The sequence below is a fragment of the Microcaecilia unicolor genome, chromosome 3 (assembly GCF_901765095.1).
Source record: "Microcaecilia unicolor chromosome 3, aMicUni1.1, whole genome shotgun sequence".
In the NCBI taxonomy this organism is placed as follows: domain Eukaryota; kingdom Metazoa; phylum Chordata; class Amphibia; order Gymnophiona; family Siphonopidae; genus Microcaecilia; species Microcaecilia unicolor.
This window is the reverse complement of record NC_044033.1, coordinates 42,948,126-42,971,063: the sequence shown is the minus strand read 5'-3', so window position 1 is coordinate 42,971,063 and position 22,938 is coordinate 42,948,126.

Genomic DNA, 22,938 nt, shown 5'->3' with positions numbered 1-22,938 from the left:
GAGTGATTGGGAGAAGGTGCTGTGGTCAGATGAGACAAAAATTGAGCTCTTTGGCATGAACTCAACTCGCCGTGTTTGGAGGAAGAGAAATGCTGCCTATGACCCAAAGAACACCGTCCCCACTGTCAAGCATGGAGGTGGAAATGTTATGTTTTGGGGGTGTTTCTCTGCTAAGGGCACAGGACTACTTCACCGCATCAATGGGAGAATGGATGGGGCCATGTACCGTACAATTCTGAGTGACAACCTCCTTCCCTCCGCCAGGGCCTTAAAAATGGGTCGTGGCTGGGTCTTCCAGCACGACAATGACCCAAAACATACAGCCAAGGCAACAAAGGAGTGGCTCAGGAAGAAGCACATTAGGGTCATGGAGTGGCCTAGCCAGTCACCAGACCTTAATCCCATTGAAAACTTATGGAGGGAGCTGAAGCTGCGAGTTGCCAAGCGACAGCCCAGAACTCTTAATGATTTAGAGATGATCTGCAAAGAGGAGTGGACCAAAATTCCTCCTGACATGTGTGCAAACCTCATCATCAACTACAGAAGACGTCTGACCGCTGTGCTTGCCAACAAGGGTTTTGCCACCAAGTATTAGGTCTTGTTTGCCAGAGGGATTAAATACTTATTTCCCTCTGCAGAATGCAAATAAATTCATATACTTTCCACAATGTGATTTTCCGGATTTAATTTGTGATGTGCTATCTCTCACTGTTACCAATAACCTACCCTTCAATTATGGGCTGCTCATGTCTTTGTCAGTGGGCAAACTTACAAAATCAGCAAGGGATCAAATACTTATTTCCACCACTGTATATAAACAAGGACTTAGCTTATTGCCTCTGCCACATATGTACCCCAACGTTGGCCACATGCGGTGCCTCAGCCACTGCTTTAGGGGATAAATTACTTTAATTCCAAAGTGCTTTCTGAATTAAATCAAAGCATACTGAGCACTTCCACACAATTAAAAAAATAATTTAAAAATTGGGAGGGTTTTTGAGCCGATGATGGACAGCGGCAGGTTAAACTTTCAAGATACCCGAAAAACTCTGAAGCTTTTTCCTCTGGATAAAAATTGGACATGAGAGTTGATGAAAGTATGTGTGTTTGAAACAGAATTGAATTCTTTGTGACACTGTGTACATATTTAGTGACGTTTCCTTTGTGATTATCTGATATATTCTTCGTGGAACACTTTCAACTAAATTGACCCTCAATCCACACTTATGTCCACAAACTACCAACCCTAAGTGGATAATATAGTTGATACCAAACGGAACTCACAAACAACTTATGTGAAAAGAAAAGTAAAAGCCTCAGAGGTCCATGGTAATACAGCACCCGAGCGGACTGGCCTGTGGAACGCTCCTTTAGCGCTCAATTAAAGCTCTTTTGGGACCGTCTAAGTGGGCCTTTTACAAAGGCATGCTAGCATACCGATTACCGCAGGTACACACCGGCGCTACAAAAATAAATATATTTTTGTAGTGCCAGATATGATGGCGCGTAAAGGATGGCAACTACTGCCGGGCTTCTGTGGTAGCCTGGTAGTACTTCCTTTTTAGCAAGCAGTAAGACTGCATTGGGCTTACCACAGCTTTGTAAAAGGGGCCCTAAATACATTAATCGCATTATTAATGCATTAATTGCCCACCCATAATATATATAGATGTAGGTACATAAACTATGGGCTAGATTCTATATATGGCACCTGAAAATTCTGCATGGAAAAATAAATACGCCTAGGCGTATTCACTAAAGTATGCCTACATTTTATAGAATAGGCTTAAATTTCTGCGTGGTATATAGAATACACCAAGCACCAATCCACAGGACTAAATTTAGTCATGGTCAATTATGCCAACTAAAACCTGGTATAAATTCCAACACCTAAATTAGGAGCGGAACGGCTGTATTCTATAACAACGCGTATAGATTGTGGCAATGCCCATAGCCTGCCCATTTCATTCCCAAAACCATGCCCACTTTTCAACTATGCAACTTAGAATTTACGCACACCACATTACAGAATATGCTTAGCAAGTGCTGTGCATACATTCTAATTAATGACAATTAGTGCTGATAATTGCTTGTTATCCAATTCACTTGTTAACTAATTTAAGTTATGCTCATTGTTATGGAATACACTTTGATTTCCACACAGAAATGTCAGCATGATATATAGATGTCCTATTTATAAACTGCACTAATAGTCTAAGCAATTTTATAACAAGTCATTTCTACACATAAAACACTATTTCATAAAAGGAAATGGCTTTCAAAATTATCCCCATAATATTTTCTCATGGATGCAGAAATTGACAACACAACTAAACTGTGTGCTGCTGGGTGAAGAATCTGAGTATTGTACTTGAATGTGTCTGCTGAGAAGATGTGAGCTAAAAAAAAAACCCAACAAGAATCCCTTTTCCTGGGTTAGGTCTTCAGTTCCCTAGATCAGCCAGAGCCACCAGGAATACTGCAGAAGCTGTAGTCACTGCTGTTGTAGGAGTCTCAGCCCTTGTTCAACAATGACATCTAGTGGTCTGATTCATGGGCTAGATTCTGTATATGGTGCTTGAAAATTCCACATGGAAAAAAAATACACCTAGGCTTATTCTGTAAATTACGCCTACATTTTATAGAATAGGCTTCAATTTCTGCGTGGTATATAGAATAACACTGAGTGCCTCTCCACGTAACCAAAATGTAGTCACAGCCATTTAAGCCATGTTTTACTTGGCATAAATCCCGACGTCTGTATTAGGCACAGAGCAGGTGTATTCTATAACAATGCGCATACATTTTAGAAATGCCCATGGCCCACCCATGGCCACACCCCCTTTTCAACAATACTTGCTTACTTTATTTATTTTTTGTCTATTAGATTGTAAGCTCTTTGAGCAGGGACTGTCTTTCTTCTATGTTTGTGCAGCGCTGCGTATGCCTTGTAGCGCTATAGAAATGCTAAATAGTAGTAGTAGTAATACCACTTAGAATTTAGGCACACCATGTTACAGAATACACTTAGTGAGTTATGCGCGTAAATCTTAATGCCAATTAGTGCTGTTAATTGCTTGTTAACTGATTAGCTAGTTGACCAATCAAGTTACATGCATTGTTATAGAATACACTCAATTTCCGTGCAGAAATTAAGGCGCCATATATAGAATTCCAGGTTATATGCATACTTTCCCTACCTTCACCTTATACACAAATACAAAGTCTCAAGAACAATCCTGTAAAAACCATCGGATGTGAGTAGAGATGAAGTCCTGCAGGCTTTACGGAGGCTAGTTTTATAATACGGTACCTCTAACAACAGCCACAAATGTGCCTTTTTATAATAGGGATTTACATTTATCACAGGCCTTTTTATAGTAGTAGCTCACAGCAAAATGCATTCAAGTACAGGTATTTTCCTATCCCTGAAGGGCTTACAATCAGTATCTGAGGCAATGAAGGGTTAAGTGCCTTGCCCAAGATCACAAGTGGGGTTTGAACATTCCTGGTTCTCAGCCTTCTACTCCTCTAATCCTGAAAGAAAGCAGTGCAAACCAGCTTGCTGCAACACTATCCGAATGTTTATAGTTGTATTAATTATTCATTGTACTGTTTAATGTTTATCTTTTTAAAGGACCTCAGAAAAGCGGTTAGGGCTCTTCAGCTTGGAGAAAAGGCAGCTGAGAGGAGATATGATAGAGGTCTATAAAATAATGAGTGGAGTTGAACGGGTAGATGTGAAGTGTCTGTTTACGCTTTCCAAAAATACTAGGACTAGGGGGCATGGGATGAAGCTACAAAGTAGTAAATTTAAAACGAATCGGAGAAAGTTTTTCTTCACTCAACGTGCAACTAAACTCTGGAATTCGTTGCTGGACAATGTTGTAAAGGCAGTTAGCTTAGCAGAGTTTAAAAAAGGTTTGGATGGCTTGCTAAAGGAAAAGTCCATAGACCATTATTAAATTGAACTTGGGGAAAATCCACTATTTCTGTGATCTTGCCAGGTATTTGTGACCTGGATTGGCCACTGTTGGAAACAGGATGCTGGGCTGTGTACTTATGTAAAAACAGGAGTTATCTGCTGTGTAAATACACTGCTAATTAAACTTCAACTTTCAATCATGGTCTAGTCTAGATCAATTCTTTAAAATGTTAAATTTTTTTATCATTTTATATATTTATTTTCATTATTTATTTAATAGGATTTTTATTTTACCACCTTTTTGAAGAAATTCACTCAAGGTGGTGTACAGAAAGAATAAGTCAAACAGGGGTTGGCCTGGTTAGGTAAGATCTTCGTGTGGAGTTAGATAGTCTATTGAACTGTTACTGAAGTACATAAGTACATAATAAGTACATAAGTAATGCCACACTGGGAAAAGACCAAGGGTCCATCGAGCCCAGCATCCTGTCCATGACAGCGGCCAATCCAGGCCAAGGGCACCTGGCAACCTTCCCAAACGTACAAACATTCTATACATGTTATTCCCGGAATTGTGGATTTTTCCCAAGTCCATTTAGTAGCGGTTTATGGACTGAAGATAGTTTGTATTTGAAAGTAAGGTGCTTTGTGGCAAATGCATATTTTGTTTGATTTGTTCTTTATAGAGAATATGTTGACGTAACATGTGGGGAGATAAAGGGGAGCTTGGGGATGGAGGGGGGGGGGGGGGGGAAATATTCAAAAGTTTGGGATGTTGTTCCGTAATGCGTGGGAGTTATGCAACATGTTTTTGTCTATGAAATTTGCTAAGTGGCACGTATTGTTATGGTTTAACATGCTGATTTTTCAATCAAATTGTTTAAACATAAGAATAAGTCAAACATAAGCAATAGACATGTACAGCAGTAAAAATATTTGAACAACAATGCATAGTATATAGGCTTTGAACCCTTTATTTCCAAATGGCCAAAGTTATGCACCCAAAAAAAGGAAAATGATTTACTACGTGCCAAGGACGAGATTGAATTTTATACATTCAGTGGTAAAATTCAGTCATTGAAGATAAAAAGCCAGTGCTGATGGATAAATAGTAGGTATACAGCTTTTAAAGGTATAACTGACCATTTAAAAAATTATACTTGGATTTTCAAAGCATCACTAGTCTGTTGTTAAAAATAGAACATTAAACAGCCAGTCCTTTCTGAATTGGAAAAACTACAAGTCCCAGCATGCTGTGGAGGAAAGGGGAGGTTTCAAACCCAGGACCGGATCCATCTTACTAAGCAAACATAATGGAATCTATTGGTAACCTCCCCTCTGATTGCCTACATGTTCATATGCAAGTAAAAAATATTTCTCTCCAAGATGAATGTCTCACAAAGTCCAATCACTTATCTCTAAATGGTGTTAAATGTCACCCCTCCTCTTGACTAGACTTTCATCAAAAGCACTTCTTCAAGGGTCAAATTACAATTTAGAGATAAATGGTTGTTTTGTTTTGTTTTTTTTACATCAGTATTGGAGAGCAATGCTTTTTACATGCATATAGAACATGATTAATTAATTGGATATTTTAAGAACTGAACTAGACTGGTCTGATGATTGAAGGGTGAAGTTTAATTAGCAGTGTATTTACACAGCAGCTAACTCTTCTTTTCTAAGGACCTTTAAAAAGACAAACATTAAACTAAAGGTGGACAAAGATCAATGGGGCCAGATGGCATACACATGAGGGTACTGAAGGAACTTAGGGAAGTGCTGGTGGTTCCACTGCCTGACCTTTACAATGCTTCTCTAGAGTCAGGAGTGGCCACAGAGGACTGGAGAAGGGCAAATGTGGTACTTCTCAACAAAAGTAGAAGTAAGGAGGTGATTGGAAACTACAGACTGGTTAATCTGACCTCTGTGGTACGTAAACCAATGGAAACACTTCTAAAACAGAGACTAGTGAGGTTTCTGGAATCCAATAGATTGCAGGACCCAAGGTAGTATGGTTTTACTAGAAGCAGGTCTTGGCAGACAAATCTGACTAATTTTTTTTGACTGGGTGACCACACTTACTCTGAGGAAGGGGACATTACAAGTGGTGTGCCACAAGGATCAGTTTTTGGCCCAGTTGTTTTTATCATTTTTTGAGAGTGATATTGCAGAAGGGCTATCTGGTAAATTTTGTCTCTTTGTAGATGATACCAAAATCTGAAATAGGGTAGATACCCATGATGATGTGAATAACATGAGGAGGGACCTAGCAAAGCTTGGTCCAGAATTTGAGAACTAAGATCTAATGCTAAAAAAATGCTGAGTTATGCATTTGGGCTACAAAAAAAATGCAAGGGAGTGGTACAGTTTAGAGGGTGAAGAAGTACTTCTGTGCACAGAAGAGAAGTGGGACTTGGGTGTGACTGTATGAAATGATCTTAAAATGGCAACATAGGTAGTAAATGTTCCTGCAAAAGTCAGAAGGATGCTTGGGTGCATAGGGAGAGGAATGGTCAGTAGGAAAAAGGATACATAATGCCTCTGTGTATTCTCTGGTGAGACCTCATTTAGAGTACTGTGTACTATCCTGGAGATCGCATCTTCAAGAAGAAATAAACAGGATGGAGATGGTTCAGAAAGCGGCTACTAAAATGATCAGCAGTCTTTGTCATAAAGCATATGGGGTCAGCCTTAAAGACCTCAATATGTATAGTTTGGAAGAAAATCAGGAGAGGAGATATATTATAGAAGTGTTTAAATACCCCTATGGCATAAATACACAAAGGCGTGTCTCTTTCAATTGAAAGGAAACTCTGGAATGAAGGGGTATAGACAAAGGTGAGTGGGACAAACTCTTGATTAACCTAAGGAAATACTTATTCTTGAAAAGGGTGGTGAATACATGGAATGGCCTCCCAGTAGAGGTAGTGGAGAAAAAGACTGTATCTGAATGAAAGAAAACTTGGGACAAGTACACAGGGTCTCTAAGGGAGAGGAATGGATAGTAAATGGCATGGACAAGCAGACTGGATAGGCTATATGGCTTTTATATATTGAAATCTGTTTATTAAGAAACATGGTACAGTGAAAGTTCAACAATACATGACCACAAAGAATGAAAGAAAGAAAAAAGAGAAAAGAAAGAAAGAAACAAACACAGAGAGCTTGGTTTCTTATATCCCTCTAGTAGTACAAACAAAATATAACTATTCCACCAACTGAACCCCTCCCCCCTCCATCCCCCCCATACTCAATGATTGCAACTTTCTGACTAAGTGGAAACAAAAAAGCAACACAATAATCTCCTAACAGTTACCAGGAGAATGCAAGTGATTCAGTATGAAACGCCTTGCTACCAGGCGATCGAGATTGTATATATGGATCCCAAACAGAAAGGTTATTTGTTTATTTTCTTTGCAGATAGTGTTGCATCACTTGCCTCCCACAATTCTCTACTGTGTCTGGAGTTACCCAGGAGCACAAAATGCACTTTTCTCCACTTGTATAAACTTTCTAAGTAGTGCTTTCTGTGTCTTGCCCAACATACTCCCCCACCCCCCCCCCCCCCCCCCCCCCGATAAAAACCAAATCCACTGTAAAATAGATACAATTGTGTAGTAAAGTACTCAAACAGCTATTTTGGACCAAAAATGTTATATGAGGGTACAGTCCCACATTGCGTGATAAAAGGTATTGTCACTTCCATTGCCATACAAATATTATAAATGTAATTCCACCTTTTTCCCACCCCAACAATATTTAGCCAACAGTCTGGCTCCATATGAGAAATTTCTCTTGAGGAGGCACATTGGTAAAACCTGGAGCACATATAGCCACTTGGGGAAAACAGCCATCTGACATAGGCTGATCCGGCCAGATAAGGACAAGGGCAAAGCTGACCAACCCTCCTAGCTGCAACAAGGCACCAAGTCCTCAGTGGCCAAGGCCTCTGATTTGGAAAGATTTAATTTAAAGCCAGTGTAATCCCCATATTCTTAAAAAAATACCCAGCAGCTCCTCAAAGGAATTCTGAGGGTCAGTGAGGTGAACTAACAGATCAACTGCAAAGGCTGCAAATTTAAAGATATGCTCTTCTGACCCCACCCCCTTTACCACTGGAGTAGAAATAGCATCTCTGATCAGAGGGTCCAGCGTCAGAACAACAGCAGAGATAAGGGACATCCCTGACAGGTCCCCTATGTATAACAAATTCCCCTGTCTTCCATTGACCCACACTCTGGCATGAGAGGCTGAATAAAGGGTGCGGATCTGATCCAAAAATCGCCCCTCAAAACCATAATGGAGTAACATGTTGTACATAAAGTCCTATTTAACTCTGTCAGATGCCTTTTCTGCATTGAAACTGATCAAGAGCAATGGAACTGTGGTACACTCTCTTGAGTCTGAGAGAGGTCAATGTTTTCCTAATGTTGTTGGCTATGTATCGGCCACATACCAAGCCCACTTGAATCTCATGCATTAGTGTGAGGAGCACTCTGGCCAATCTATTTACCATTACTTTCACCAACAGTTTAGTTTAAAAATTTAATAATGATAAAGGGCAATACGACTTTGGAAGTAGAGGATCCTTCCCAGGTTTAGGGAGAACTACAATTTGCAGATTTAGCTTTCCCGGTAACATCTGGGAATCCAAACAGGCTCTGTAAATGGCAGTGAGGGTGGGATAACGTGCTCCCCCATGAGTTTATAAAATTCTTCCCTACAGCCATCAGAGCCCGGGGCCTTTAAGAAGAGACTCTGCTTAATTGCCCAAGCTATTTCATCTGACGTTAATGGGGAATTTAAAAACTCTTTGTCCAATTGAAATAATTTAGGAGTAGCTATATTTTCCAAGTATATGGAATTCTGAAGTCCCTCCTCAGCAAGTGTCATACAGTGCAGCACAGTAATCCCCAAAAGTTTTACAAATCTCAGCATCAGTATGTAGGATCTTCCCCCTGCCCCCTCCATCCCTAAGTCCCACCACCCGCTGAGGCCCTTTGTGTGTAGATACTAGCCAGGCTAAAAGCCTCCCCCTTTTATTACCATGTTTATATAAATGATACTTGTAGTAAGTCTGAGACTTTTTGGCCTTTTGATGTAACAGTTCGTTTAAAGCAGTCTGCAGGATTAATATATTTTGCTTAGTGATATCAGTTGCTAAAGAGCCATGGTGATGGCGGACTGCTCTGACTTGTCATTTGAGACATATGTCCTGATCTCTAGTTTTCTTTTTGAAACTAGAATAGCTTATTATATCTCCCCGAAGAACCATCTTCGCTGTCTCACAAAATAGGATACAGCAGTGGTTCCCAAACCTGATCTTGGAGGCACCACAGCCAGTCAGGTTTTCAGGATATTCACAATAAATATTCATGAGAGAGATTTGCATGCAGTGGAGGCACTGCATCTCCCTTAATGTTCCGGCTACCGCTGGCCTCTTTCTCCACCCACAGCTGGGAGCACCAAGCTTGATGTTTGCTCCACACACCTCCACAAACAGTTCTACCTGGTGCAGATTGTAAGCTCTGTCGAGCAGGGACTGTCCCTTCATGTTCAAGTGTACAGCACTGCGTACGTCTAGTAGTGCTTTAGAAATTATAAGTTGTAGTAGTAGTGCATGGCCTGCTGAAACTGGCCCTCACCACCACCCATCGCAGGAACTCTGGTCTGGTTCACCAGTTGGGACCCCCGCAGTTCAGCTTCTCAAAGCCCCAGTAGAAATGTTAAGTAGTAGTAGTAGTAGTGTCCTGCACATCATCCGGGGTCCCCAGACATGCACAACCACTGGAACATCTCTGGAATATGGACAGACAGACATAGGCGTAGTTTGACAGTTTCATTTGGGAGGCAAAGGGTGGGGTGTGGCACATTATCATATTCATTTGCATACATACATCAGCCTGGAATTTGGCTGAGAGTTTTGGTGTGGAGAGGTAGATCTGGGAGTCATCAGCATAAAGATGATACTGAAAACCATGGGATGAGATCAGAGTACCAAGGGAAGACGTATAGATGGAGAAAAGAAGAGGTCCCAGGACAGAACCCTGAGGTACACCAACTGACAGTGGGATAGAAGTAGAAGACGATCCACTATACACTAAAGGTACGCTGGGAGAGATAAGAAGAAAACCAGGAAAGAACAGAGCCCTGAAATCCTTCAACTTTCTGTTTCCACGTAGGCGGGAAGCTGAAGAAGAGAGAAAGGCTTCTGGGGCAGGTCTAAAGCAGCGTGTGCACTGCTTTTGCTGAGGCTGCCGTTGGCTCGTAGGATTGGTGATACAAGGTGCCACTGGAAGACGCCAGTGTTGTGGCAGTGGTGGTCGTGGGGGGGGGGGGGGGTGCTCCAAGGAGATCAAAAGAGATGGGCAGGCTTGGGTGGGAAGAGTAAAAAAAAATGAGACCACGGGAGGGGGGTGAGTAAGAGAGAGAGATGGAGAAGGAGCAGAAGATGAATGGAACAAGGGGGTGTGCGGAGAGAGACAGCAGAAGATGGATGGGACTAGGGGTGTGTGGGGGAGGGAGAAGAAGCAGAAGATCAATGGGACTAGGGGGTGTGGGGAAGAGAGAGGGAGCAGAAGATGGATGGGAATAGGAAGGGTAGGTGGGAGGGAGAAGGAGCAGAAGATGGATGGAATTAGGGGTGTGAGGGAAGGGAAACAGAGCAGAAGATGAGTGGGATGGTGAGAGAGGGAGCAGAAGATGGCTGGGACTAGAGGGTGTGGGTGGAGGAAGGGAGAAGGAGCTGAAGATGGATGCGACTAGGGGTGTGGGGAACAGAGCAGAAGATGAGTGGGACTTCTTGGTGATTGAATGGGAAAGGGAGCCACAAGAGGAGAGAGAAGAAAGAGTTTTGTATTTTGCAGAGTACAGGAGAAAAAAAATGTCTGTTTCTCTCTTAACAGTATTGCCCTACTTGTAGAGTCTGTCTTTCTTGAGTGGAGGGGAGGGAGGGGTCTCCATTTAAGTTTTTGTCTGAATGTTTTTCTTGTGGTTATATATATATATATATATCTACTATAATAAAACTCACCCTCAACATTCTGAAGACAACGTTCTGAAGTCACTCAGTCACCCACTGAAGGGTTCATGGATTCATGGTGGTGAAGCCAGAACACTGACCATGTCTCTCTGACCCGCCCTTGCATGACGGACCAATCAGAAAAAACACCCTCAACATTCTGAAACACAAAGGACCATCACAACACCGTTCCCAGGCAACACTAGGCAACGTAAGACGGACCAATCAGAGGAAACTACGTGACAATAAGGGAGGAGCATTCCCCAGCAGAATGGCTCATTATCTGTGCAGCACGGAGAGCACAGAACCACCGCTGGAATGAGAGAAGAATATTCCTGCTGTGGGTATGTGCAAAAATAGACCGGGGGGGGGGGGGGAATTTTTAAATGCCTAATGCCAGTACTGAAGAGTGCCAGAGGGCCTATAGCACAGACTATATTTAGGATCGCTTGACATGGAGTCAGAGGAGCCGGAAAACAACGTGCCCGTCACCATCTGGGACAAGGACAAGCTGCGGCCCAGCTGGAAGGATTACCCGTGACCCAGCCAGCAGCAAACAGCGACCAAGGAAGGGGGAGGAGTAGGGAAACACGCAGAGCGTGTTTCCCTACTCCTTCCCTGCCTAGGAATCGCTGGAGACTGGCTGCCAAACTAACGAAACAACTGCACACCAACGCACCACCTCCATCATTAGAAAGGCATCCACTCTTTCTTCAACAGAAATGCAAACTAATAATACAAAATAAACAAAGAATACATGGTTTCTCAAGCGGCTACAGGTAACTCCCCACCCCCTTCCTCTTCCCCTTTTGCCGAAGCGGCCAAGGACGTGCCCAACCATCCACAGCCTCAGGCAAGCTGTCGCCCACCTCGGGGATTCCCCGAGCACCCGGAAAAAGACGGCACTGATTCCTGCAGCGCATAAATGTTCCAGCATTCCCCTGCAGCCGGCCTGAAATGGACCAAACATACCGGATCACCCCCCGACGGCCCGAGACCGTGCTCTTCTCCCTTCCGCCAACTTAAAAAACCATCCCCGTCCTCAGGCAAGCCGTCACCCACCTCCAGGATGCCCAGAACCCCAGCCCAATGGAAAAAGATGGCGCTGCTTCCAACAGCACATTTCTCTTACAGCATTCCCCTACAGCAGCCCTGAAATGGCCAAAAAATACCGACAGATAAAGAACGTGCTCCTTAACCTTCCGCCCATCTAAAACAACACTACTGCCTCAGCACAACACAAAAAAAAAACATGGAAAAAAAAAACACTCAACAAAGGCTGACACCCCCTACAACCACATTTACATTTCACCAACAGAAAGACCCCCCTCCACAAACCTCGACAGACAAAACCACAAACACACACAATACAACAGAAACACACCCTCAAAGCCACACACCAATCCAACCCACTCTGCCAGCACAGCACAGCACATCCCCCAACCCCCAAGCAAAAAACAAAACAAAAAAAGACACACATCAACAACCTGCACACACACCGCACCCTCACACACTCACACACACACAAAATAACTCTGTGACACATACACACACACCAAAAAAAAAAACCACATGCTAGCGCCCGTTTCATTGGTTTCGGAAACGGGCCTTTTTTACTAGTATATACATAATTTTTTTGTTTTTTTACAGTGCTTATATCCCACAGTTTCCCCACCTCTGGTAGGCTCAATGTGGCTTACAACATTTGAATAACAAATAGACAGGGTACAGTAAATGGAAGGGGGTAAGCAGGGCAGAGAGGTAAGGATAAAGAAATGGGTCAGTCCATAATAGCAGCACCAGTCCATAATGGCAGCGACCTGAGGTTAGTGAGGCTGGACTGGATCTTTGGGGTACGCTTGCTCAAATAAGATGATCCTAAACCGTTTTCACTGATTTTGGTAGGGCATTCCACAAGTGAGTACCAACATAGGCAAAGGTGGTAGCATACATGGCTTAATACTTCAGCCTAGAACACGCAGGGTAATGGAGGGTTAAGTAGGAACGGGCAGTTCTGAGTGAGTTTCTTGGTGGTAGGTGGACTAGGGCGTCCATGTATGCAGGGGCTGCACCGTAGAGAATCTTGTGGACTAGGGCACAGATTTTAAAAGTTATACGCTCTTGTACAGGAAGCCAATGTAATTTCTCTTGAAGTGGACTGGAACTGGTGAACTTTGACACTCCATAAATGAGTCGAGCTGCTGTGTTCTGGACGATTTGTAGTTTCTTTAAGAGTACGCCGGTGCACCCTGCGTAGATGCCATTGCAGTAATCTAGTCGGCTCAAGACTAATGATCTGACTAGGTCGCAAAAAACTCCCCTTGGGAAATATGGTTTCACTCGCTTTAGCTTCCAGAGGGAGGCGAATGCTTTCTTGGTGGTTAAGATGGTGTGATCCAGCAGCGTTAAGTTCCGATCTACTATAACACCTAATATTCGTAGGCTTTCAGAGATGGGCAAGGTGAGGCCTGGTACGGATAAGTTGGTGGGCCTGAACTTATTAAAGGGAGAGGCAAGAACGAGGCTGTGAGTTTTTTCGGTGTTAAGTTTTAACTTTAAGGCGTTGGCCCATGCAGGCATGGTATTTATTCCAAGGCTGATGTCATCAGCAATCTCTGCAAAGCTCGTATGAAATGGGATGTAAATGGTGACATCGACTGCATAGATAAATGGGTGAAGGCAGTGGTGTGCTGGTAAATTTTTAACAACAGGCTCTCTCCTGGTCCACCTCAGCGCCCCCCCCCCCCCGTCCACCTCTGCGCCCCCCCCCCCCCAAAAAAAATTGCAGAGTTGGCTATAGCGGGGGAAGGGGGGCAATGCATTACTCTCTCCAGGAAAAAAAATTAAATGATCCCAGGTTCCAATCTAATTCATGTTTAATGTGGGATAAAATGCCATAAATAAGTAAATAAATATAAACTTTTAATGTTGAGCACCTGATTCTCAAAGTGAACATATTCCAAACACTATAATGAAAATAAAATGATTTTTTTTCTACCTTTGTTGTCTGGTGACTGTTTTTCTCATCATGCTGGCCCAGTATCTGATTCTGCTGCTATCTGTCCTCTTAACTCCGTTTCCAGGGCTTCCTTTCCATTTATTTCTTTCCTCCTTTCTTCTTCATTTCTGGTCCTCAGCTTCTGCCTATTTTCTTCATCCATGTGCAGTTTTTCTCCTCTCTTCCTTTTCCCTCATCTCATCTCCTTCCTCACTCTTCTCTCCCCTCCATCCATGTCCAGCATTTCTTCTCTCTCCCCTCCTCTCCCCTGCCCTGCATGCACCCATGTCCAGCAGTGACCCTCCTTTCGCCTGCCCTGCATGCACCCATGTCCAGCAGTGTACCCTCCTCTCCCCTGCCCTGCATGCACCCATACCCAGCGACCCTCCTCTGCCCTGCCCTGCATGCACCCAGATGTCTAGCAGTGACCCTCCTCTCCCCTGCATGCACCCATGTCCAGCAGTGACCCTCCTTTCCCCTGCCCTGCATGCACCCATGTCCAGCGACCCCCCTCCATCCATCCATGCCCAGCAGCGACTCTCTTTTCCCCCCTGCCACCCCCTCCCAAGTTGTTTTGTGAATTATTCTTCTCCTCCCTCCCTCCTGATCCGGTCCCTCACCGCCCGCTTGTTTTTTAAATTCTTCGCTTCTAGCACCGAGTCGCCGACTGTCCTGAGTCCTCCCTTGCCGATTTGCGCTTCAAAATGGCCGCCGAGACTTCAGCCGTAGTCTCGCGAGACCGCCTCTGGAAGTCTCAGCGGCCATTTTTAAAGCGCAAATGGGCAAGGGAGGACTCAGGACAGTCGGCGACTCGGCGCTGGAAGCGAAGAATTTAAAAAACAAGTGGGCGGTGAGGCGGATCCAAAATAATCAAGAAGTCTCAGCAGGATGGTGTGGCCTACCATGTCAAAAGCACTTGATAAGTCAAATTGCAGTAATAGAATGCTTCTCCCTATTGCTATTTCTTGCTTGAAACTAGCTAGAAGCGTAATAAGCACTGTTTCTGTGCTGTGAAGGGCACGAAAGCCAGATTGCGATTCATGGAATATGGAGAACCCATCCAGATACTCAGTGAGCTGTTTGTTCACCATGCTCTCCATAAGTTTTACGAATAGTGGTATTGATGCAATGGGGCGATAGGACCACAAGAAAAACAAAACTAAAAATAAATAAATAAATGTACATTTCACAAAGTAGGCACATCCCAATCTTTAAAAAAAATTGGTCTGGTCCCACTCTCTTCCAATTTCCATGTGTCTTCTAAATTCTTTTCCAGGCTGGCTTTTCCATTTCTTCTCTTTCAAAAATAAGCCTGATAGTATACTAATTACCATGTCAACACAACACATAATAAATCATTTTAATAAACAACATAGGGTATAAGCAAAGAAGGAACATATAGATAGGTAAAAGAGTAAGGGGGACTCATTTAAAGAAAGTTGCACATGAGGTCAGACAGGTGATTAAATATTGTCTCAGCTAGGGTAGGAGTGGATAAACATGTCCTGCTGAAGTATGTGCAGCCCATGTCACTCCTTGTGAATGTGTATGAGACTAACACGTTAGTTGCTTCTTCCACTGAAGGCCTGATTGAAGAGCCAAGCTTTCACTTGCTTCCTGAAGTAAAGATATTTTTGTGTTGTATCTTATTCCTTGATGTTAACGCACACTTCAGTATCAATTTTAGTTTCCTATAATATTCTTTACTGTGATTTCCACAGTGTTCATTAATTGGGAAATCTTCCCACAGTATTCATTAATTCAGCTAATCAATGCCTCCCTGCCACAAACCTTTTTGGTTACTAGTGTGTGTGTGTGTGTAATGTAAACAACTACACTAAACCGAATCATAGTTATCTGATGCTAGGGTCCACCTGGGAAGTCAGTGCTCAAGATAAAGATCTAGGTGTCATTGCACATAATACGCTGAAATCTTCTGCTCAGTGTGCATCAGCCAAAAAAAAGCAAACAGGATGCTAGGAATAATTAGGAAAGGAATAGTGAATAAGACCGAAAATACTGTAATGCCATTGTATCGCTCCATGGTGCGTCTGCACCTTGAGTATTGTGTTCAATTCTGGTCGTCGTATCTCAAAAAAGGTGTAGCGGAATTAGAAAAGGTTAAAAAAAGAGTGACCAAAATGATAAAAGGGATGGAACTCCTTTCGTATGAGTAGGGCTCTTCAACTTGGAAAAGAGAAGGATGAGGGGAGATATGATTGAGGTCTACAAAATCCTGAGTGGTGTAGAATGAGTAGATCAATTTTGTACTTGTTCCAAAAGTACAAAGACTAGGGGACACTCGAGGAAGTTAATGAAAATACTTTTAAAACAAATAGGAGGAAATATTGTTTTCACTCAATGAATAGTTAAGCTCTGTAACTCTTTGCCGGAGGATATGGTAACAGCAGTTAGCGTATCTACTACTACTACTATTACTACTATTTAGCATTTCTATAGCGCTACAAAGCATATGCAAAGTCCTGGAGGAAAAGTGCTACTGAAACAGACATGGGGAAGCAACTGCTTGTCCTGGGATTTGTAGTATGGAATGTTTCCACGATTTGGGTTCCTGCCAGATGCTTGTGACCTGGCTTGGCCACTGTTTGGAAAACAGGATACTGGGCTAGATGAACCATTGGTCTGACCCAGTATGGCTACTCTTATGTTCTTTTTTTTTTTTAATCATATTCTGTCTCCTGAGAAGAGAATATACCTTGATGTCGTTACATACCATTCCCAATCTCAGTTGTACCAAGATTTCAACTATATCGAAAATAGCGCGTGCAGTGCTTCTGACGGCATCGTTTAAAAAAAAAGTCTTTCTAAAGACTATCACCTTACACCTGAAGGACTATCTTCAACATTATTCTGCAACACTTTGCTTTAGAGTCAGCTGTGAGATCTTAAAAAGGATTGTCATCATCGTTGCCCCGCAGCACTGTGTAAAGCAGACTCCTGATGCAGGCCTGACGGCCGAAACATGACGTTGTGTCAAGTCTTCAAATTATTAATAAAATTATTTATTAACTAACATCCTCCAGTTTCTGGTATCCTTGGTCGCTCTCCCACTTTGTTACAGTACCAAGATTTAGAGCCAGATGTATGAAATATGCCTATTGAAAACATATGGTTAATACATCTGGCTCACAGTAATTACAACACTATTTCTTCGTCTGTCATTGTTGCTTTCAAATCAGTGATTTGTTAAAAGGACTTTGAACATTTACACACATGACTCACCAAGATAATGATCCACCACCTACTCTTTGGTTTGCTTTTGTTCTCTTTCAGGTTTTCCAATAATTGTTTAATTACCTTCCCCTCCTCAATTGTTGCGTGCCATCTCTGAAATACCATTCATAAATGGTTGCGTCTGGGATTTCAATCCTTCTGGGCTACTCAGTTAAATCCACTCAAATTAAGAAAATGTTTTACGTTACTATGGATATTATGACGTTATAAAAATAAGGCTGTTTTCCAAACAAGGGATAAAAAAAGGTACCCCAACTTAGCTTTTCGTGTATTTTATATTTTAGTTCACATGAAACATTTGAAAATTACATGTCATCATTTGCTCTTATTATTTTAGATGTTGATATACCACTTTCAGCCATTGCAGAGGCCCATAGTCAGGAAACAGAAGTACAAATTTCAATAGGAAAAAAATTCACTCACAGACATCAAATTAAAAATTATACAAGAGCAAAAACCCTGTAGTTGTATAATACACCATGAATCCTGGACTTTTAGATGACCTAATTTGTTCTTGTCTTAATTTCAGGGAAAATAACTAAGTGTGCACTCCAGAATTCACAGCAACCTGCATGACAAGGTATTAACTACATCACAAAGTAACATCTACAAAAATAACTCGATTACGTGGAGGGGCATAATCGAAAGGGACGGCCAAGTTTTACTAAGGATGTCCTCGCAAAACGTCCCGATGGAGGGGCAGGGAAACCTGTATTATCGAAACAAGATGGACGTCTCTTTCGTTTCGATAATACGGTCGGGGACACCCAAATCTTGAAATGTAGGCCGTCCTTAGAGATGGTCGCCCCTAGACTTGGTCGTTTCTGATTTTCAGCGATAATGGAAACCAAGGACGCCATGCCAGGACACCAACCGGGCACCCTAGGGGCTACTGCAGTGGACTTCATAAATGGCTCCCAGGTACATAACTCCCTTACCTTGTGTGCTAGCCCCCCAACCCCCCCCCCCCAAAACCCAGTACCCACAACTGTACACCATTACCATAGCACTTACAGGTGATGGGGGGCACCTAGATGTGGGTACAGTGGGTTTGTGGTGGGTTTTAGAGGGCACCATATTTACCACCATAAGTGGTAGGGGGGGATAGGCCTTGGTCTACCGGCCATTAAAACTGCTCCAGGGACCTGCATTCTGCTGTGATGGACCTGAGTATGACATTTGAGGCTGGCACAAAATATTTTTAAATATTTGTTTTGAGGGTGGGAGGAGGTTATTGACCACTGGGGGAGTAAGGGGAAGTCATCCCCGATTCTCTCCGGTGGTCATCTGGTCAGGGACAGCCTTTTTTTTCCATTATGGGTCGAGGACATCCATGTGTTAGGCATGCCCAAGTCCTGCCTTCGCTACGCCTCTGACACACCCCCATGAACTTTGGCCGTCCCTGTGACGGAAAGCAGTTGAGGACGTCCAAAATCGGCTTTCGATTATACCGATTTGGACGACCCTGTGAAAAGGACGCCCATCTTCCGATTTGTGTCGAAAGATGGGCGTCCTTCTCTTTCAAAAATAAGCCTGATAGTCTATCAAGGAAAGTCTTGTAATTAAAGACTTAACAGATTAGCAAATGTATGGGTCCTTTTACTAAGCTGCAGTACAGCCTACATGTGTGCAGCATGTGCCAAAATGAGACTACCGCAAGGCTCACATGCCCCCCTGATGGTAATTTTGGATTTGGTGCTCGCTCATTCCAGCAGAATAAATGATTTTTTAAATTTTCTACCGCATGTGGCACTTCCGGTGGTAATTGGCAGTTGGCGCGCACTGAATGGTTACCTCAAATGTAGCCCTACTGCTAGATCAATGGATGGTGGTAAATAGGCTGTAAATAGGCATGCGCTAGTTTTAATTTTAGTGCACACCCATTTCCTGGCCCTTTCAAAAATGCCCTTTTCCCCAGACGCGGTATAAAATGACCTGACACATGCCAAAAACACATGTCCACAGTACTGTAGGACACTTTTTACTGCGGCTTAGTAAAAGGACCCCGTAATATTCAGAACTGCAAACTTTGATTACAGAAACAGGTATCACATTCTGTACTACTTCTAGATTGTTTTGAGACATACAATGGGGTAAACATTGTTAGCAAAGGTAATAAGCTATCAGTTTGATACAGGGTCATCAAAAGGGGTGGGCAAGAAGGGTGACTGTCCTGAGCACAAAACTTGGGTGTGAAACATCTAGTGGACTAACTAGCATGGCAAGAACACTACTTTATTTCACACGATGGCACTCTGCATGACATATTCAAATATAATGATATCATGCAACTCAGACCATATTGTGACATACATTATTAGCATTAACAAGTACCATACTAGTATTAAATAGCACAACATAATGAAACCTCTGATCTAAATAGATGAAAAAACTAACTTAATGCAAACATTTCTATTTTCACCAAGTGCAACGAAAGTAGAATCCAGTTCTTTAGAATACTTCTTCCATGGTATTCCAATTCTTGCTTTGTTCTCAGATGTTTAGTTTATTATTAGAAAGATAATTATCATACGGTCTTTCACCTTCAGCACTATATTTAGAATGGGAAAAATCATCCACTTCTGATGATTATGAAAAGCTTTATTAGCCCCTCTTCTTCTAGTAACACACTTATCACAAGAAAGAAAATACATTTTATTCACAAGAGCTAAACAATGTTGCAAAATATACTGATGAATGGTATGGCTCATGAAATGTCTTCAAAAGCAACATTTAATTTTTCCTATAAAACAACTGTAACTTTAATCAACCCCATGAAAAAAAGCCTTTCATGGAACAAAATAAAATAACCCTTATGAGTCACAGCTGCTAAAATAGCAGCCTACTTCTGTCCTCCTCCTGCACACAGGGAGTCAGCCATGCCTGTAATTATGAAAATTACCCTGCTTACAGTTGCATATAGATAATGCAGGACCATTTGTACCATGAAAATATGATGTCATCGGGCAACAAAGCCAAAGAAGAAGAGGGAATTGAGTTGCTAACTCTATTTTTAGGAGTTTCTTAGTCTTATCAAAAAAGTGCAAATATACATCTCACGTGTCAGATCTGAAATAGTTCTCCCTAATACATACCTTAGAATAGAGGTTCAGACTTACATTCTCTGGTACCTACCCATGAAACTGCACCCTTTTCAGTGCTGACTACAAAATAGACCAATTTTCAGCCTTTTAAAAAGTTAGAACCAACTGTAAGATCTGAGAATGGTCCCTTCTTGAACTTTGAGATGTGAATCTTTGCAAGCATCCCATGTGTCACCAGGGTAAATATCCTGCCACTCCATACTATTAGGAACAGCATAGCATCATAATGAGTGGTTAGAGAATCAATTAGGAATGGAGGAGTGGCCTAGTGGTTAGGGTGGTGGACTTTGGTCCTGAGGAACTGAGTTCAATTCCCACTTCAGGCACAGGCAGCTCCTTGTGACTCTGGGCAAGTCACTTAACCCTCCATTGCCCCATGTAAGCTGCATTGAGCCTGCCATGAGTGGGAAAGTGTGGGGTACAAATGTAACAAAAAAAAAGTTATGCCAATTGGGGAAGCTAGGAGTCAGATTCCAGTTCTCCCACTGACACCTTGTGGCCTTGGGCAAGTTACTTTACTCTCCAGTACCTCATGAGCACATTTCTTTATGTACAGCAAATTTCTTTGAGCTTGGAAATAATACATCTAAGATTCAAGCAGGGCTGACATTAGTGGGGTGCAAACAGGGCAGTTGCTCTGGGCCCCATGCTACAGGGGCACCAAGCTTGTCCAAATCTGAAGGAGAAAGAACCTGCTGGCGGTCTTTGTTGCCCCCTTCCAACTTTAGTACTACTACTACTACTACTTATTTCTGTAGCGCTACTAGATGTATGCAGTGCTGTACACATGAACATGAAGAGACAGTCCCTGCTTGATAGAGCTTACAATCTAATTAGGACAGACAAACAGGACAAATAAGAGAAGGGAATTACTAAGGTAGGAATGACAAAATATGGGTACTGAGCAAGTGAGTAAGGGTTAGGAGTAAAAAAGCAGCATCAAAAAGGTGGACTTTTAGCCTAGATTTGAAGATGTCCAGAGATGCACTTGTAAATCTGTAAGAGCAGTTTGAAGTTGTTGTTGTTGTTACATTTGTACCCTGCACTTTCCCACTCATGGCAGGCTCAATGTGGTTTACATATTGTATACAGGTACTTATTTGTACCTGGGGCAATGGAGGGTTAAGTGACTTGCCCAGAGTCACAAGGAGCTGCCTGAGGTGGGAATTGAACTCAGTTCCCCAGGACCAAAGTCCACCACCCTAACCACTAGGCCACTCCTGCCACCCCCCCAGTATGTGTATGCGGAAATGGATTGGGAGTCAGTGAAGTGACTTGAGAAGAGGGCTAATATGAGCATAGCAAATATAAGCCGTGCAGCAGAATTTTGAACAGATTGAAGAGGAGAGAGATGCAGTGGCGTACCAAGGGGGGGGCGGTCCGCCCCGGGTGCACGCCACTGGGGGGGTGCCGCGCGCCTGTCGGCTCTTCGTTTTCATGCTCCCTCTGCCCTGGAACAGGTTACTTCCTGTTCTGGGGCAGAGGGAGCATGAAACCGAAGAGCCGGCAGGCGCGCGGCACCCTCCCCCCCACCCCCCCCAGCAGCGTGCACCCGAAGGAGGGTTATTTCGCCAGGGGGGGGGTGTCGCGCTGTTCCAGGGGGGGGGCTGCACCCGGGGGGGGGGGGGGCGGGGCGCATCAGCGATCCGCCCCGGGTGTCAGCTCCCCTAGGAACGCCACTGGAGAGATGGCTAAGTGGGAGACCTGTGAGAAGCAAGTTGCAATAGTCTAAGCAAGAGGTGATAACAGTGTGGATAAGGGTTCTGGTAGTGTGCTCAAAAAGGAAAGGGAATCCAAGCCCATTACACCCAGGGTCAAAGCAGTTGAATTAAACCATCCATTACAAACAGGAAGCTTGTCTAGTGAAGGATACCATCTCAAGATTTTGTTAGGGACTAGTTTTACCAGTTTTTCAGATTTTTTTAAAGGCACATTTTACCATTGCTATTTAGTGCACAGCGGGCCTTATTGTGACCAGACTCACCTCAGTGGTGAACACAAAGGTAGTTCCCAGCCTTTACCACAACCATTTTGCAGAGAGCTGGCCTTACTATGTCCATTCATCCCTATGTTCACATAAGGGTAGTTCCCAGCACCAGTGCCCAGGACCCTGGAAACAGGCCTTATGCGTAATTTACGGAGGGAAAAAAGTGACATTTCAGACTAACCTTGAGGTTCAACTTTATTTACAATTTAGCCCTCCTTGAATGGAACTTGCTTGTTACACACACAAAGCAGTTTCTTATTTATTTATTTATTGCATTTGTATCCCACATTTTCCCACCTATTTGCAGGCTCAATGTGGCTTACAGAGTTTTGTTATGACATTGTCATTCCAGGATATCAGATACAATTAGTAGTGTATAAAGCTTGAGTAAGGGAAGACAGAAGGAAAGTGTTAGGCGGGTGGACTGTTGTTGCTAATGTTTTTTTTTTTTTTTTTTAATTTAAAGAATGGCATTTGGCAACTCTGTTTTTGCTGTGCACAGCAGAAACAGCCAGATCAATACGCTCTCCCCCTCCCCTCCCCGAACAAACAAAACACAATCTGCACGCCTCAGAAAACACTGCCCTCTTTGTAACCGCAAAACCCAACCCATCATCCTCGCCCCTCCTGGAAAAAGAGAAGAAGCTC